The sequence below is a fragment of the Chionomys nivalis genome, chromosome 1, assembly GCF_950005125.1.
Source record: "Chionomys nivalis chromosome 1, mChiNiv1.1, whole genome shotgun sequence".
NCBI lineage: Eukaryota > Metazoa > Chordata > Mammalia > Rodentia > Cricetidae > Chionomys > Chionomys nivalis.
Genome location: NC_080086.1, coordinates 172,419,324 through 172,437,191, shown reverse-complemented (window position 1 = coordinate 172,437,191; position 17,868 = coordinate 172,419,324).

Below are 17,868 nucleotides of genomic sequence, written 5' to 3'. Positions count from 1 at the left end.
CTCATTTCCTAAAGGACATGCATGTCCAGATGTTAAGGGGACAGTTCCACCCAATCTAGGCCAGTCCTGGGATCCTTTCCTGGGTCCCCAGAAATGGAACATAGCAGAAATGGTGAAACTCTACCCTGCCAAAAGTTTCTGCAACAGTAGCAACAACTTGGTGCCATTATATTGGTGTGCAGTGGGTCCAAAGGAAGAGCACACGGAATCTGTGCAGGATATGGCTCTTGCCTATACATCTCTGCAGCCAGTCCAAAGAGAGTAACTGGTACTCAAGGCTGTGGTCACATACTGCGCCACTTTCTGATGAAACAGATCAGCTGATGTAAATGGCATCCTGGTTGAATTGCTTCTGGAGTCCATGTTCCTACCTGGGCAGTTTTGCAGCCAGCTCTGTGTCTTAGTCCATTTTCTGTTCTTACAACAAAATGCCAGAGGCCAGACAGGGTACCCTATTTATCCATTGATCCGTGAATACTTTAGTCTACTCATGAGGACAGAACTCTTAATCACCCTATCGCCCCTCAAATCCCAACTATAAATATATGAATTAAGGATTAAATTTTTCAACATATGAAATTTGAAAGACACCTTCAAACCCTAGCAATGGGGTACATGGACTGACTTCATATGACAGAAAACAGAGGTGATGTTCCCTCCCAGAAGATCTTCTACCTATGATAGAGACCAGGATGTTAGGGAAACACAAGGAATGTTCTGGCCTTTGACTTGGGATTTTTAAGAAAACTATTTTATGTACACTGACTTTTTGCCTGCATGTATGTCTGTGTGAGGGTGTCAGATCTTGGAGTTACAAACAATTACGAGTTGCCACATGGGTGCTGGGAATTGAACCCAGGTCCTCTGGAAAATCAGTCAGTGCTCTTAACCACTGAGCCACCTCTCCAGCAACATTACTTTGGGATCTTTGTGGAGCAATGTTCTTCCACAGACCCAGTACCTAAAGCACTCTGAAGAGCTTCCCTGAGTCAGAATGGAGGAAGAGTCGGAGTTGGGAGGCACTTACCGTACTCCGGGCACAAGGGACGGCCAGTGGGCCTGTCGGCCTGGAGAAGTCCAGTAAGAACAGAATGTATCAGATGATCACATTTGTCAAAAATAACACAAGAACTCGGGGTTTCATGTAAAAACTTGAGGCCGTAGGGGCTGGAGAGATGGTACAGCGGTTAAGAGCACTGACTGCTCTTCCATAGGACCCAGGTTCAATTCCCAGCACCCACATGGCAGTTAACAACTGTCTGTAACTCTAAAATCTGGCAGCCTCACACAGACATGCATGCAGAGGAAACACCAATATACATAAAATGAAATTAATAAAATTTTAAAAACAAAACAAAAAAACCACCTTGAGGCCATTAGCTTGTAATGCCCCCTCTTCTTGCCTTCCTTTCCTCTCTTCCTCCCTCCTGATATAATTCTTGTCCATAATTTTTTAAACAATCAAGATGATACCCACAGTAAAAGCAAAACAAAAACACATTGACAGGCGTTCTGCTTTCATTTAATATACAAAAGACTGCAAGGGAACATCGCTCCATTCTAACAAATAGAAAAGTAACTCATCTATAAAAACCTCATTTCCTTGAAGCCTTCAGAGAGATGAGCTCATGTTCCTAAGGCAGCCACATTACTAACTCCAAAGTCCTGCGGGGGCCCACTCTGCCTATTGGGCAGGACTGAAAGGTCATACAAGCGGGGAAGAAGAAATGGATTCATGCCCAGAGGCTGGATTTGGGTTAGCAGACCAGTGTGGAAGAAATAACGGAGAGCCTGTAGTAGTTAATTCTCTGTGTCAACTTGGCTGAGCCAAGGCACGCAGATGTTTGGCCAAACATTAATGTGGGCGTTTTGTAAAGTGTTTTAAAAGATGAGATTAACTGGTTAACTTGGAGCAAAACAGATAACCCTGTATGCTGTGATTTGGCTTCATCCAAACAGTTGAAGACCTTAAGAGAAAAAAGACGGACCACCCCCACGGAAGTGAGAAAGTGAGAATTTGCCAACAGGCGGCCTTTGGACTCTTCCCTTTGTCTCCAGACTTTTGCAGTCTTCCTTCTGTAGACTTTTTAGGCTTGCTGACTTTTAGACTTTTAGACTTGCTGAACTCTGTAATGACATAAACCATTTCTTCTCCTCTTCCCGTCATACAGAGAAATCTACTCTTGTAGATAAACGGCTAGAGACATGCACAACCCATTTCTTCTGTTTCTCTAAGAACATTGACCAGGGTACAGACCCTGACACAAGCGTACATTTGAACTCTCTTGTTCATCCATGTCCCCTGGATACTCACAGAAAGGCTGGAGCAAGACAAGGTAGCCAAAGGAAGCTACCTCGGTGGAGTAGATGTGCAGGAAGTGATCGGTCATTACTGGGGACAGGCATAAACATTACCTATATCCTATGACTCTTATGTGAGTGATAAAACATTAGACCATCAGGGTAGGGGGCCCCTCGAAGGGGGAAACATCTGGGGCCAGGAAGGAAGCTGGCCTTCCATTCCCAGAAATTCCATAGACATCTGTTGTTTTAGAGAAAGGGCAGAGGCTTAAGCTGTTTCTGTTGGGAGCAGGATGGGGTGGGTCAAGAAAAAGTTCTGAATCCCAAGAATTTGCACCAACACACAGCAGGGATAGAGTGCCAAGGGGAATGGCACTTTTGCCTAGGCCCTCCAAAGGTGCCAGGCGGCGACTGGCCAGGTACAGGAGGAGGGAGAAGGACAGAGCCGGTCTCTAGAGATGGATTATCCTTGTGGGTTACTGAGGGGGCTTGGACCAGAGGAATCAAGAACTACCTCCTCTTCTTTACTGCAGTCTGGTGACAAGCAGGGAGCTGCTTGGATTAGGAGGCAGGGCTGTGGGGAAAAGCCTGGAATGCCAGAGATATCCTGCATACTGAAGAAACCTTTCCAGCCCCAGACACAGAGCTGTGGCCCCATGTGGTACCCAGGGAAGTGAGGGCAAAATCCAAACATGAACCAGCTCAACTACTGACCAGTTAGCGAGGCCCCCATAAGAGCAGCCCAACAGAGGAGGGAGGCTGCCTACACCCTGGTGTAAACACAGGTTACCTCATTTCTCCTCACTTACATAATGGCTGCCACTCGGTACCAAATCATGCCGTGGAAACAAAGAAGAGAACAAAGGAGACTTCTAGTCACTCACAAAGATCCATCAGACCCGGATTTCGCAATAACTGACTAACATACTAGAAGTTCTAGTGACAAAGGTAGAAAACATATGGAGTAACATATGGAGAATCTTAGCAAATGGAGAGAGATTATGAAAAATGAAATATGGGGAATAAGAACAGTATCAAGGGTGAAAAATTTGGGGCTGGCAAGAGAGCTCAGGGGGTAAGAGGTACCGGCTTCGAAGACTGACGATCTGAATCTCATCCCTGGGACCCACACGGTAGAAGGAGCGAACTGACGCCGGCAGGTTGTCCTCTGCCCTGTGCATGTGTGCCACAGGATGCGCATGCGCTAAGTAAATGCATCTTTTTTGAAAGGTTGAAGAATTCTCCTAATATCAGCAGCTACCTAGACACAGCTGATGGGAGCCAATGACCTTGAAGACGGTAAGAGGATTATCCAAAATGAAACGCAGAGAAACCTTGGGAAAGGAATTCAGGGGAAAAAAGACCATTAAAAATGCTGGGGGCGCTGGGGACATCGTCAGCTGAAAAGAAGCCCCACACCTGGTACACACACCCATGCTCACACATAGGAATATACACACTAACACATAAACATCATCCATGCACCCACAAGAGTTAATGTATTTACTTATTTTTTAAATTTTGGCATGTCATCAAGAAGATACTCAAGCAGGAGAGATGCAGATGACAGGTTACAGCGAGGATGATTTTCCTAAATGAAGGGGGGAGGTAGTCAAAACAGAGGTCCCAGAACTCAACGGTGTTCGTGCAACCAAATGAAAGTAGCAAGTAAGCCCATGCCTGCAGTGTAGGTGCAGAGAAAAAGTCAAAGACAATGGGAAAGGAGAGAAGTAGCTACACACGAGAGAACAAAGATAGGGTACAACAAAGCTCTGTAAAAAACAAAACAAAACAAGACAATTAAGGGATGTGTTTTAAATGTTGCAGAAAGGGGGGGAAGGGTTAATTCTGAATTCTACAATTAGAGTATCCTTTTGTTGTTTGTTTATCTAAGGGGGAAGGGTAGATTTGGGGTCATAGTTTTAGAGCTCTCTGTCTACCCTGGCAAGGAGACTTTATTGGAGCAGGCTCACATCCTAGTGTCAGGGAAAATATTTTTCAAAAACAAAAATAGATATTCTTCAGATAAAATTTGAGAAATTCATTGGCAATTGTCTCGTATTAAACAAAATGTTAAAAGGCGCTCTTTGCAGAAAAAAAGCATGATCACAGCGAGAATCGTGGCACACACAAAGAAATGAAGAACAATGGGAATAATTTTCTTAATGAGGATAAATACAAAAGACATTTCCCATCAATTTTTATTGTCTTTAAAAGAAAATTCATTAAGTACAAGTGGTAACAATGTCTTCTGTGATTTAGAGTGTGCATAACAAAATCCTCAAGAGCGGGTAATTTATGGAGACTAGACGCCCTGGGAGCTGAGCAGTTCAAAGGCGCAGGGCCAGCACCTGCTCAGCACCTGTTGGGGCTCTTCTCTGTGTGTCACACGGCAAAGCGGCAAAGCGGGCTGAGAGCTCAGAGCCTCCCACCCTCTCCTACAGTCGCCGATGCCGTCATGGGGCCCCACTCCACGATTTCACCTAATCCTCACAGCCTCTCAAATGCCCCAGCTCCAAAGGTTATGAACATATGAATCTGGCTATTGAGTTTCCCAAGGATGGCATTGTAAAGGGTACGTTCAAATCACCCCAGGCTCCATAACCACTCAGTGATTTCCCCACAATGGAGTCTCCCGAGCTTCTCTTCCTGCCTACGATCAGAGGACAGCTTCTCACGGCCCTGAAGAATCTAGTCACTCCAAAGGACAGCTCTTCCTCCCAGCATGCCACGCCACCTCTTGCCTCTGGCGCCTCTGTCTGCACTGCCTTCTGTTTGGTAAGTCTGCCTTCGGATCGCTTGGTGACTGGAGAAATATAAAACAGCTTCTCTCTGGGAACCTTCTGTGACTGACCTCTGTCCTCATCCCAGATCGAATGCCACCAACACGTGCCTGGAAACAGCCTGGGCTGACAGGTGATTTCTTTATCCCATATCCTACTCAACACTCCACGAAGCCTCATTCTTCACACCCTTGGTGTCTGGGATAAGAGAGGTGCTCAATATTTGTCAAGAACGAACTGTGACAGTTCCTATGAAGACACACGAGAGACTGATACGTGGCAAGCCTCCTCCTTTGTCACCCTGGCCGTTTTCAACCTTTCTTATCTGCTATAGGGTGCATCAATAATAAGGCCTAATGATAAATGATCTCCCGAAGTGATAAATAATATTTCCTTTTGATTGTTAGACCAACGAGACTCACACGTGATACACACATAAGTGTCTGCAAATGTCATCCTGAGAAACAGGATGCTGCAGAGCCCGGAAATGGAATCAAGGCATGACAGAATGTGAAGAGCTGTAACCTAATCAATGGCCTAACAGCTGAAGCAAGAATCTGGGAGCCGGAGGGGGGTGGTCTGTAGGGAGAACCCAAGAGTGGAGCCAAAGAACAAACATTTGTCATTATGTCTCCAGTCCTGTCAAGGGAAAGGGTTGTTTTTTTTGACCGTTAGACACAAGCACGCAGTCCACCCTATATCCCCATGGATGCCACAGAACTCATCCAGCTCTCTCCCTTTGTTCTGATTTCAGGCTCACAAACAACCTCCTGATTAGAATTTGGCTTCCCATGAAGATTTTCCAACAGGAGAGAATGCGCTGACCAGTCAGCACGAACATCTGGTCCATTTGGCAGGGAGCGTTCTCTTTGTATATGAATGTATTAGTGTTCTGGTTTATATATCAGTCAGTTTATACACCCCAGGGGCTACAGAGGTGCTCATTCTCCCAGCCCTTGCTAAGGCCATCAACAGGACCCCATTTTCCCTTTTTGTTCCCCTGCCTTGCTCAGTGTAGGCAGAGGACAAAGGATCTCAAGTGAGCTCCAGCTTCTATTGATGAAGTCTTTCTTGCTTTGGGCTAACCTGTTCTTCATCATGGTAAGGACACACTACAGTCAACCACACACACAGTCAGGGTACGTCCTTGGGCTTTCCCCCTTCAGAAATCTGGTCCTTGCTCATGGCTTCTTCCCCAGTAAGTGCACTCACTTTGGTGATGACTTCAGAAGGTTGAGGACTGAAAGGAACACTTTCAGAGAGATATGAATCCAGCTGGTTTTGAATCCTCCTGCCTCAGCTGTCACAGTGCTGGATTTCAGGCAGGAGCTACCATGCCCAGGTGCCAGTGCCGATTACCTAGCTCTCTTTAGTCCGCTTTCAGTGACTGTAACAGAATACCTGATGTGGATTAATTTATAGAGAAAAGAGCTTTGCCTCACAATTCTAGAGGCTGCAAGCACCTTCTCTGGTGTGGCGTGCACTTTACCTTGGCATAGTTTAAGAGGCCACGCCCAAGTGGGTGGGTAATTTAAAGGCTACAGGCAGTAGGAATTCCTACAGCACCTTCTCCTCTTCTGCTGAGGGCCAAGAGCTGCTTAACCCCATTATGGGAAGTACAAGGGCGAGTTGCCATGATGGGGGTGGGGCTTTGGTGATGCAGAGATGGCCCAGTGGTTAGGAAGTGCTTGCTGTTCTTGCAGAGGGCAAGAGTCCAGTTCCCAGCACCCACATCAGGTGGCTCACAACTGCCTGCTATTCCAGCTCTAGGGGATCTGACTTCTTTTTAGCCTCTTTAGGCACCCACATATAGAGTTACACACACACACACACACACACACACACACACATAAATATAAGTAATAAAAAAATCTTCAAACAAACAAAAACAACAACAAAAACGATGGACGTAGCAGTGCACGCCTTTAGTCCCAGCATTTAGGAGGCAGAGGCAGGAGGATCTCTGTGAGTTGGAGGCCAGCATGGTCTACAGAGTGAGTTCCAGGATAGCCAGGACTACACAGAGAAACTCTGTCTGAGAGAGGAAAAAAAAGTGAAAGGGACCTGGCTTGAAATGGCTAGTCTAGTGCCTCAAGAAAAATGTCACCCTTTGAGAAGGCTCCTCAGGACCCTACTGACACAAAACCATGGAGAGGCGGTCCCCACCACCGACACAAAAGTATTGCGTGGGGTGGAGGGTGTCCACATCACTGACTCGCCATTGGATGCAGAAAGAACTATATAATAAGAAAAGCAGGGGGCTTAGTGGCTTTTTAATACAATCTTCCTTCCTTCCTTCCTTCCTTCCTTCCTTCCTTCCTTCCTTCCTTCCTTCCTTCCTTCCTTCCTTTTCTTCCCTTCCCTCCTTCTTTCTTTCTTGTATTGTTAGAAACAGGGTTTTCTGTGTAATAGTTCTAGCTGTCCTGGAACTCGATTTGTAGACCAGGCTGTCCTTGAACTCACAGAGATCCGTCTGCCTCTGCGTACTAAGTGCTGGGATGAAAGGCGTGCGCCACCACCGCCTGACTAATATTTTCCTTTAAGAAGTGTTTATTCAGCTTTATTCAATGTGAAGATTAGAGTTTTTAATAGTTAAAGAAATACTAAATATATCCTGCAATATAAAACACTTACTTAATATAGGATTTGCAAATATTTTCTTTTCCCCACTTTTTATTTATTTTAAAAAATTCCCATATATTTCGGTCATATTCTTTTCCCTCCTCCAACTTTATGTTCTCTCTTTCTCTCCCTCTCAAAAGCAAGATTAAAAAACAAAACCAAAAACCATTGAGTTTTATGTTGGACAGCTACTCCTGGACATGGGCTTACCTTGGAGCGTGGTTGATGCACCCTGTGACGTCACAGAATGTAACCCGTTCCCAGCACGTGTGGGTGACAAACAGCTTCTCGGCCAGGTGGTGGGATTTGTGTCCACTTTCCTCCCGGGCTGAAATGTTGTCTGACCTCTACAAGTTTTTTCACTTTCTAATGGTATCTTTCCAAGAAAAAGGACTAAATTTTTTTATGAAGTCAATTTTGTCTGTATTTTCTTTTGTTGATTGCCTTTTGGTGTCATTTCTAAGAGTCTGTGCCTGATGTAAATTTATAAAGTTTTATGCCTACATTTTCTTCTAAGAATGTTATAATTTTAGCTTTTAGAATGAATTTAGGTATTTTATCAATATTGCTAACTTCCAACATAGGCTATAAGAAAGGATTTACCCTTGTTCTCTTGTATCCAGTTACCCTAGAAACAACTGTGGGAAAGAGGATTTCTTCCTTTTTCTCCTGAATTGTCTTAGTACACTTGTCTAAAGTCAATGGACCCGAGTCAGGCGTGGGTCGGGCGTGGGTCAGGCGTGGATCAGGCGTGGATCAGGCATGGGTCAGGTGTGGGTCAGGCATGGTGGCACACTTCTTTACTTACAGCAATCGGGATGCAGAGGCAGATGGATCTCTGAGTCACAGGGCAGGTTTCAGGACAGCCAGGGCTACACAAAGAAACCCTGTCTCAAACAACAACAACAACAACAGCACAAGAAACAAATAAAACCAATGAGCCATAAATGACTGGGTTCGTCTCTGAATTTTCATCTCTTCTGTTCATCTCCATTTCCATCAACTACAGGGCCCTGCACATTGTGGCTTTCACAACTTAACTTTGGGAAACAGCTTTGTTCTTTATCAAGGCAGTGGAGTTAGGCTTGGAGCTGGAGAGGTGGCTTATGAGCCTTGGCCACTCTTACAGTGGACACAGGCTCACCAACATCTGTAACTCCAGCTGCACGAACCCAAGGTCCTTTTCTGGCCTCTGTGGGCTCACAAACATGAGATGCGCATAAACTCATGAAGGTTCACATACATATACACAAATAAAAAATAAATATGCATTTTGAAAAAGATTGCTGGGATCTTCTCAGTTCCCTGTATTTCCATTCAAATCATAAGCTTGTCTATTTATGAAAAAGAAGGAGGGGACTTTGAAACTTTATAGGAACTGAACCGAACCTATGGAATCTGCTTACAGAGTTTTGTCATCTTAACTAAAAGACCTCCCGGTTCTTCGGCAGTGTGTTGTTACATTTTTTAAACTTCCTTCAGTGATTTCCACAACACTTACTTTTCACTGTACCCGTCTCTAGCGTCAGGAGACACAGACTCTCATGGTCTTGCTGATCATGTACACAGTCTTCTGTTACATAGTTCTGATAGCTCAAGAATATATACATTTTAATTCCCCCAGAAACATGTCATCCCCAGACTTTTCCTTTGAAGCTTTCTGGTTAGTCTATTATTTGTCCCAACCATTATTTGCAGACTCAAGCAGCCATGAAGTTAAACAATTAGCTCTAATTGTTTTTGACAAACATCCTAGGGAAAAGTGGGTTTTACTTGCACTGATGAACTCTAATCAAATAAAGAAAGCCTTGCAATGGAGTCTCCGAGGGGAACCCCAGATAGGTGAAATAATAGCAGTTCTTGCTGGATGGAGCTTTTAAGAGGCCCCAGCTCTTCCACAGAGGCGAGAGCCGGCTCCCTCAGTGAAGGCCAGGCCATTAGAATTGTGGCCTCTTTGTTTTCAAGGCTACTGTGGAGCTGGCGGGTTTGGGAACAGGGCAAGGTAAACAATCAGAAACTCACTGTTTTAATGGAGATAGCTCGGTGGCCTTTCTCGAATAAATGCTCCCTGGATTGCTAAAGCCTGGGGTTGACGTCCAGGGTTCTGAAAAAGCTGATTTAGAACCATTTTTACTTTATGGAGAACTAGATTCTGAGGTCCTCAGTCCACCACTTTTGCTAACATAACTTGCTCAGTTAGAGTGACTGTGATAATCATGCAATATTGACTTTTTTAGGTTGATTTAAATTTTCTAATTGTCCACAATATGTGTGATGGGTATTACAACAGCAAGCAGCCATTTAAAGCCACACACACACACACACACACACACCAGATATAAAGCTGAAATGAGAAACTTGTCTTCTCAGAATGAGTTTGGCTATTTAGACTAGACACCATAAACTGGGAACATTCTTTGTTTTACTAGTTTTTAAAATTACATTTTTATTTATTTGCTGTTGCTAGTGGTGGTGGTGGTGGTGGTGGACACATGCATGCGTGTGTCCCACAGTGTTCATGTGAAGGTCAGAGGACAGCTTCTAGGAGCAGGTGTTCTCCTACCGTGTGGGTCCCAGGGATTGAGCTCAGGTCACCGGTCTTGGCAGCAAACTCCTTGACCCAGTGAACCATCTCAATGACCCAGGAACACTCTTATAACTTTACCATATCGGTTCTTTCCATTTTCAATCTCAGTTTTGTGTCTGGAAAATAATGTCTTTAAAAGCCGGCCTGGATTTTTGTGGGGGCTGAGAAGACGACAGTGTCGGCCGTGGCTTTCCAGTTGGTTTTGAGAGGACCCATCCTGGGGCAATTGTTAGGGAGCGATGTGCCGATGTGCCCATGTTCCCTGGAACAATCCAGTTTATTGTTAACGTGTTCGCGTTTTACTCTCAGATGGACCCAGTTTGGGTGATATGGTTTATGGTCAACAGCTGCTGGAGGCCACAGCTTTAGGGGCCGCTGCAACAAAGGAAAATTTGGCCGCTCTAGTGTTACGAATGCACCTGGGGATGAAAGGCCTGGGCCTGGCTCTCCAGTAAGGGTAGAGAGGAGCTGCCGGTGGCTTCTTGGGTATCCTTTGAACTTCTGTTTGGGGCAGTTCCTCTTCACACTGAAAGCTTCTGCGCACTTCACGGCCTTCCCTCCGTCCTCCCCTCAGTCCTCCTTCCACGGGCTGTGGTGCCCAGGTGAGCTCAGGCCTCTTCCGGATCTTAGGTTATTTGGTTAGAGCAGCCGTGGAATGGCGGCGCAGGTCCCTCAAGCTCCTGAGGCCAGATCTTGGGGCTGCAGTTTGCTGGGCTGTTGGTTTGAAGAAGATGCTTGCTGTCTGGTCCGTCAGAGGTGTCGGGTAAAAGACTCTGGAGGCTTTGGGGCCATCGTAAGCGATATGTTTGGCCGCATGGAGACTGGGGCTTGCTGGCTACTCAAGGTAACACTTGACTGTGGTTGAGAACTCTGAATTCTTCTGGGTTGAAGACAGACAGTTTTTCACTTATCACTTCTCTTTTGGGGACAGGAGGAGTACCAGGCAGAAGTTCCCTTGGTTTTGAACAAATATCCTAAAGTTGTTTATTAAGATAATAAGTCACACCAGGCAGTGGTGCATGCCTTTAATCCCAGACATCGTGAGGCAGAGGCAAGCGGATCTCTGTGAGTTTGAGACCAGCCTGGTCTGCAAAAGGAGTTCCAGGACAGCCAGGGATATACACAGAGAAACTCTGTCTTAAAACAAAACAAGGGGCTGGAGAGATGGCTCGGTGGTTATGAGCCCTGACTGCTATTCCAGAGGACCCGGGTGCAATTCCCAGCACCCACATGGCAGCTCGTAAGTGTATGTAAATCCAGTCCCTGGGCGATCTGACACCTTCACACCATTGCACATAAAATAAAATTATGGAAAACAAAACAAAAAAAACCCCAAACAAAACAAAAAATAATAATAAAATTAAAAAGATAATAAGACACGAGAAATGAATTCAGTGCCATTACCTCAGTAGTGTGAACCCTCCCTGTGAGAGAAATCTCTCAGAAAAAGAGTCAGGTGGTAGGACTGTTGCTATCCTGCCCAGGTTTGTTCTCACCATCACCAGGCACCAGCCTGCAATGCCCATAATGCAAAGCTCTTTCTAATGGAGGCAAGCAGAGGTGGTGATTAGGTGTGAGGCAAATCAGCAGGTGGGTCAAACCACTCAGGAACCATTAGCGGGCATTGAACCAGAGTCAGCTGGTGGAGAGAGGCAGTTCAAAAGCACCCTACCTGTGCCTACCGAATCCTCTGCCTCATTTATGGTGGGTTTTTTCTTTTTCTTTCTCACTTTTACTCCAAGAGTAGATTGAATTACATCAATTGATTTTCAAATGTTAAGCCAATTTTCCATTCTTGGGATAACCTCCGCTTGGTCATGATGTAGTATCCTTTTTATTGCTACTTTCAATTTATTAATGTTAGTCTGCTTTCATATCTGTGTTCACGAGTGAATGCTGGCTTGGAGTTCTGCTTGATTGCAACGTATGTGGCTTTGGTGTCAAGGTATTGCGGGTCTCAAGAAATGAACTGAAAAGCGTCCTCACCTCTATTTTCTGAGTTTGTATAAAATTGCTATTATTTCTTTCTTAATCATTTAATAGAAACTAGCAAAGACCATCTGGGCCTCGGGATTTCCTTGTAGAAAGATTGTTTATACTCAACGTTATTGAGTTGTAATTTACAAGCAGTACATGCACCGATTTCAAACATACAATCCAGTGAATTTGGGAGAGCACATGCACCCACAAAACCACAGCAGCAATCCGTTCTGTCCCGCTGGGAATGTTCTGTGTCTGGGCAGCACGCCGTGGTCCTAGGCTACCACAGATCTGCTTTGGTCACTACAGGTTGGCTATTCATTTCTGGTTCATCCATATAGAATCACATGGTGTGGTTACTGTCGTTCATCATTCTGCCATAAATATGTCCGTTTAGTTTAAATCTGCATGCAGCAGTTGCGCATACTTAAGGGGTACCGGACGACATTTCGGTGCACTTGTGCACTGACCCTAATGGCGGTAATTGGCGTACGCCTTGACGCAGAACACCATTTTCTCAGGAATTGGTTACTCGTTAACTTTTTGTTATTTAGTATAGATATACCACAGTCTGTTTCCATTCACCTGTTAATGGACAGATTATTTTCAGGTTTGAGAGCCTCTACATAAAACCGCTATAAATATTCCTACAAGCTTTTATGTGGACATGTGTCTTTGCGTCCCTTGTGTAAACAGGATGGCTGGGTTGCTGGATAAGGGTGTGCTTATCTGTGCAAGGAAGTGACAGGCTTCTTTGAACATGACCAAAACGTTTTGCAGTCCCCACATGAGACAGATGAATTCTCCAGTGTGGAATATTCTAGGTTTCAAAGTCATAGTCATTGTAGTGGGGGGGGGGGAGTGGTGAAGATGGCAGTTTGGGGTGCTTTCCTCTGCTAACTGGTGATATTGTAACATTTGTGTGCTAGTTGGCTCATTAAATATGTTCATTTGTAAAGAACTCTTTAGATCTTTGATTTTCTAGTACAGCATTTTAAGAGTTACATCCGTACTGAAGACACGTCCTTTTTCTTACACATAGGTGGTGAATTTGATTTTGGGTCTGAGTTATACGTTGTATATTTTGCAGGACACCATTTCATTTAGGGTGTCAAACTCATCACAAACTAATTAGCACGGCCATTTTATTTGCCGTTAATGTGTGTACCGTCTGCGGTGCTGGTCCCCTTCCTGTGGATGTCAGGGCATGCACCGTTTAGTTCTTGATCAAGCCCAGGGTGTGTTAGTTTTGTTGCTGTTCTCAGAGAAACTCTTTACAATTTTCCCTTCTCTATTTTCTCCTTATTAATGTCTGTTCTTCTTTGTTTTATTTCTTTTTATTGGTTATATGCTTCTTTTTTGCTCTTTTTCCAGCTTTTTAAGGCAGAAACTTAGGTTGTAGACATTCTTAGAGTCAGGAAAGGATTCCCTTAGCTGCATCCCCAGAATTCTGATTTATTACTTCTTTTTAAAGACAGGTTCTCATGACACCCATGCTGGTGTCAGACATTATATATCCAAGGACGAACTTGGACTTTAGAGCCTCTTCTCACCACCACAGTAGTGCTGGGATCACGGGCGTGTGCTATGATGTCTGGTTTTATGGGTCCTAGGGATGGAACCCAGGGCGTCACGTACCCAAGGCAAGCAATCGATTGATCGAGCTGCGTTCCCCAGCCCCCAATACAGCTTCATTGTTGTCCAGTTCAAAATATCTTCTCACTTCCCTCGTGATTTCCTTGACCCGCGAAGTAGCTATAAATGTGTTGTTTGCTTTCTTTCTGCTTGGTTATGAAGACCATACAAAGGCTTCTGGGACTTGTGTTACCCTGGATCTCTGAGCTTCATTTCCTGCCAGTGTCTGCAGCTCTTGTGCAGGATGCTGTAAAGTTCTCCCACTCCCGGTCTCACAAGCACATGTGTTTGCTGCCTCTGAAATTTCATGGTAGGTGGGGCCCTTTCAAGATTCCCACTGGCAGGACTTTCCTGTTGTAAAACATCGCACGCTTGCTCATTCCTCACGTCCTCTTCCGAACTTTGTTCCAGAAAGCCATCTTCTCTATAACTCTTGAGATGTTTGGGACCTCCACTCCCAGGAGGTTAGTATTTCTTCAAGCATTCCAAAGGAATACCATCCTGTTGACGTCCAAACATGTTCTGTGTCTTGGTAGAGTTGCTGTGACAGGGGTTTTATGGAGTTCTAATTGAACGTTATTGTGGTCTGAGAGCGCACTGTATGATTCTCAGCCATTGGCACTGCGGTTATACTGTCTACACTGGCCAATCATGCAAGCTTGGGGAAAACAGGCATCCTGAAATCATCAGGACATGCCCTGCACATTTCAGTTAGGCCAATTTGATTGATAGCATTCTCAGGTCATCCATTTTTTTTTTTCTATTTGTTCTATCAATTACTGAGAAGGGCCGAGAAATCTAACCATAAATGTGAATTTTCTTCTTCTTCTTCTTCTTCTTCTTCTTCTTCTTCTTCTTCTTCTTCTTCTTCTTCTTCTTCTTCTTCTTCTTCTTCTTCTTCTCTTCTTCATTTTTTTTTATCTTTATTAGTGTTTGCTTCATGTGTCTTGAGTTTCTGACTGAAAGAATTCTAAAACAACCACACAGATTTCTTGTCCCTCTGGTGAGTGTGGCTGTCACAATGACTGCCATTGCCCTTAAGATGGGAGCTGTCTGAGTGAGTCTGACCCAGTCACAAGTGGAGTTTTTCTCTATCTGGTTCCAGAAGCCAGGCCAGCAGTTTGAAGCCTAAGAGAGATTTAATACCTTGGCACTGGCTTGCAGATGGAAGGGACCACATGTCAATTATGGTAGACAATCTGTGGGAACGAAGGGTTGAGAGGCAGCAAAGACATGCAGAACTCAATAATAAACCACAAGGAATTTGATTCTTGGAAGTAGATTCCCTCCACGGAGCTTCTAAATGAAGCTTTAACTTGGAGAATTTCGGTTTTGTAATCGCTGGAGGAGAAAGCTCAACAATGCTTGGCTATGCTGCCCGTGTACAGGACTGTGAACTAGCACATGGGGATTGTCTTAAAGTTAAACTAATAGCTTTGTGGTCATTTATTATAAAGCAATAAGAAGTGGACGCATTCCTTTATCTCTGCTAATATTTTTTATCCTGAAGTCTGCTTGGCTGAACTTCATGTGGTCAACTTCAGATTTCTTATGCTTAGGGCTTGCACATTACATTCATCTTTTGCCTGTTTCCTTGAGATGTTTGGGTCTTTCTGCAACAACCACGTTTCTTATTATTCACTGGGCTACTATGTGCTTTACAGCAGAAACTTACGTTCATTCAGATTTTATCATATGTTATGTAATTCATGTCTGTTCTTGGTATTTTCTGATTATTTTATCTGCATTTACTGTTTTCCCTCACACACCTTCTCTTGCCTTAATTGGATGTGGTTTTGTGCTTTATTTGATCTTCTCTGTTAAGCTACCGGTGACAGCTCTTTGCTCTCTCTTCCTGTGGTTGTTTGATGTCATTTAATGGTCGTCCTTCATAATTATATTGTACCTTCAACTGATGTCTTATTGTGTTAAGTGTGCAACTGTACATTTGAATATGACTTGTCTCTTTATTTACTATTGTGTGTGATGTGTGAGGGAGTGTGGGCACGTGCATGCCATGGGACATGTGGAGGTCAGAGAACAGTTTTCAGAAGTTGGTTCTCTCTTTACGCATTGCGTTCTGGGCATTGACTCAGACTGCTAAGACTTTGTGGCAAGTATTTTGCCCATTAAGCCAAATCGCAGGCCTTTGTATTCCTTTTTGGTTCTTTTTGTTCTTATAGTACATTCTGCTTGTACACACATAAACTTAGTTAATATGTCAGTTACTGTTAAAATGTCAGTCAAAATATCAACTATACTTTAAGGAAATGATAAAACTAGAAAAGTCCTTCTTTTAACTCACAGTCTACTGGGTGTGCTCTGGCTACCTTTGTCTCATCCTGACAGACTATCTGAGGGGAAGGCTGAAGGGAGGAAATGTTTATGGGGCTCCTGGTTTCAGGACTTCAATTTGTCATGGTGGAGGAGGCATGGAGGCAGGAACGCTCAATCCCTGAAGGCAGGAATATGAGCTTTAGTTCTGTGCGTGGTGAATGACCAGGAGTCAGGAAAGTACCTAGAGGACTGCAGAGGCAGCACAGTGGTTAAGAGCATTGGCTGCTCTTGCAGAGGACGCAGGTTCTGTTCCCAGCACTCTCATGGAGACTCATAAACATAATTAACTCCAGTCCAACGGATCCAAAGCCCTCTTCTGACATTCCTAGGAACCAGGCATATACGTGGTGTACATATATTCATGCAGGCAAACACATATACACACGAAATAATTTTTTTTAATAACCAAAAGTGGGTACTACTCTCAAAGGCTTGCCCCCAGTGACCTACTTCCTCCAGCCAGACTCCATCTCTAAGAGCTCTACAGCCTTCCAATAGTGACACAGCTGGGGACAGCAGATGCTAAACACATGGCCTCGGGGGGACAGTCCAGATTGAACCCACAGCAGCAGAGAAGGGTAGAGAACCAGTTTTCATTCAGGTATCATTTCTCTCAGATAGAAAGAATTCATTAACAGGAATCCGTAGCACTGGAGCTCAATGATTTCAGCTTGTGTTCATCTAAAAATGTATTTATTTCACCTTCATGTAGAAATTAGGTTTTATTTTGAAGAGAATAAAAACAACACAGAGGGTATTTCTAATCCCCCACCTTCCCCCTATTACCAGCATCTTACATTACAGGACACATTAGGCAAGACGTGAAGCTGACATTGTACTTTCCTATGAACTGAACTCTAGACTCCCTCTGCATTGCGGCTGCTCTGCCATGAGCAGTCTTCCTGTTCCTGGATCCTGTCCCAGGTACATATCACACTTTTAAATTAATTTCATACATATAGATAACGTAGTTTGGTCATTTTCTCTCCCTGCTATCCTCTAACATCCCACTTCCCGCATCTTCTGTACCCCTTCTTCTCCCCAATGCCCCCTCCTTCTTTCATGCTTATGAATCTTGGGAGTCAGATGCGCTACCATTGTGCAATGGAGCCGGCTGCTTATGTATTCTTGAGGTCATGCATCCTTAGGTTTTTCTGGCCTCTGTCTAGTCTCTCCTTGCTTTGCAAAACGGAATGTTCTTCAGAAGATTTCCCTGGTGCAATTTCTTGTGATAAGACAGAGGGTATGCGATTTCGTCAGGAAGATGAAGAGGCACATCCTATCCACATGACATCACTGGTGAGGGTATCCGCCATCCTTGGGTGAACTGGTCTATGCTTGCCTTCTCTGTGGTATAGGTGTTATTCTCCATTTTCACACTTGATTCTTCAGCGTGAGTCAGCGGAAGAAAGATTGCAGTTCTCCACGCTGGACTGGAGAATAGCTACAGATGGCTTTGGGCATTTTTTGGAGCTTGAATTCTTCTGCTTCACTTGTTTACTTATTTACTTACCTGGGACTTAATGTAGACTTACTTTACACTGGGTTCACATTCCATGCTGTCTTTTGAATTGTTTGAACTGACTGAGATTTTGGTCTTAGGGAGTCTTCTGCATTGGTCCT